Below are 1,750 nucleotides of genomic sequence, written 5' to 3'. Positions count from 1 at the left end.
TGCAATAACCTTGCGAGATTACCTGCATAAGAGATGTTTACGTTCGTACGATGTAGTGAAGGTTCAAAGGCAGGATGCTTTGCAACTTGTCGCCTTGCAATTTACATATCATGCAACTGAACATGCTGCATATAACAGTCTGATTTGCGCACTTGGAAGGTATATTCATTAATATTTTCTGTCCTATTTTGCTATTTGTGCTGTTGGAATTACTGAAGCACGAGTTCAAAAAACACATAACGTAACACAAAATTACGGGGACAGCAGAGTACAACATGACTGCCTTCTAACAGCTAACAGACGTCTGCTTTAGGAGTTTGTGGGGGTAGTAGCGCCACATCTCGCGGCGTCATCCAGAAATTCTAGTTCGTTCTTTGCGAGGTCCGAGACTGACTGGCCTCCATTATCTTCTGGGCCATTTTGTCTCTGTGAAGGGCCACGCAGTGCGCAATAGGAAAAGAAAACGGGGAAATAAATGGGATTTCTAGGTCACTCGTCGAGACGTGGCGCCATGGCCCAGGTTGACACCTGAATCTGATATCTGTCAAATAAATTCGATTGTCTTGTGCTGTCCATGTAATTTTGTGTTACGCCATGAGTTTTGTGGATTTCAACTAATTCACTCACGCCCATGCTTTCCTGGAGGAAGTGAGTTACAAGCGAAAATGTGGCTAGCATATATCCACGCACACCCTGTACTTCTGGATTTTCCTGCATGCTGTGAGCCTCCATTGCGCTGTGGTAACTTGGTGGTGGAGCATTGTGTGCCAGGACGTTGGTGTAGCTGCAAATAGCATTCAGACAATGTTCATGAATACTTCATTAGCTTCCCATCTGTGGCTGTAACTCAGGACGAACACCTTACCTCTACCAAAGTTGTCTGGTACCCGCGGGAACTGGTCTTCATCGTCTTCGTCGTCAGTGTCGATCACTCTTGCACGTCGGATTCTTTTTGACGGTAAGGGGCCGTCGTTCAGGTCGGAGTGGTACTCCGCACGAGGGAGCTTTTTTCGTGCATCATTCCAGCTCGCTTGAAGTAAAAATTTATTTTATCGTAACATTTTCGAATGTAAGGAAATATCACTTACTGAATAAGCCTTTCACTTGGATTTCAAGGTCGTCACAGATGTCTCCAGGAGGAGAAGCTTTTTTCACCACCTTGTCGACAATGTGTGATGGATTATTTGGCCACTTGCAGCTATTGTTGTGTATCCATGAACAAGGAACAACTCCAACCTCGTCTCGTTCAATGAAATGAACAATGGCCTATGCCATCTACAAGAGACGTTAGCATGTGCATAAACTGTCACACAGTACAAGTTCAAGCCCAAACTGATGGCACTAACATACATAGACTGCAAGCTACTACTGCAAATGTAACACAGGCATTGCCACCAGATCTTGGCCATTGGGCAGTACGACTAGCTTTCTCACATCACTAAGCGGCCAGACTTTTACGCATGCATTTTTTGACACAATGTGAATGCCAACAACAGACGATGAAAACGGCTTCTGATACAAATCTCGACTTGGAACAAGTTCGCAGCCCACAACACAAAGCTGCCCTGTGTGCCGCATAGTGGCAAAGTTTGCTATTTCAAATATTTGACCATTTCTCATGGCAAACCGATCCGAACCGCTTGTTGTCAGCGTGAATTTATTTGTTACAAACGCGTCGTACTGCGGCAGGGTGCACGATGAAGGTAATGGACCACGACTATGAGCAGATCTGGCACCTTCCCTTCTCGGC

The sequence above is a fragment of the Ornithodoros turicata genome, unplaced genomic scaffold (genome assembly GCF_037126465.1).
Source record: "Ornithodoros turicata isolate Travis unplaced genomic scaffold, ASM3712646v1 ctg00001320.1, whole genome shotgun sequence".
NCBI lineage: Eukaryota > Metazoa > Arthropoda > Arachnida > Ixodida > Argasidae > Ornithodoros > Ornithodoros turicata.
Note: the sequence above shows the minus strand (reverse complement) of the source record.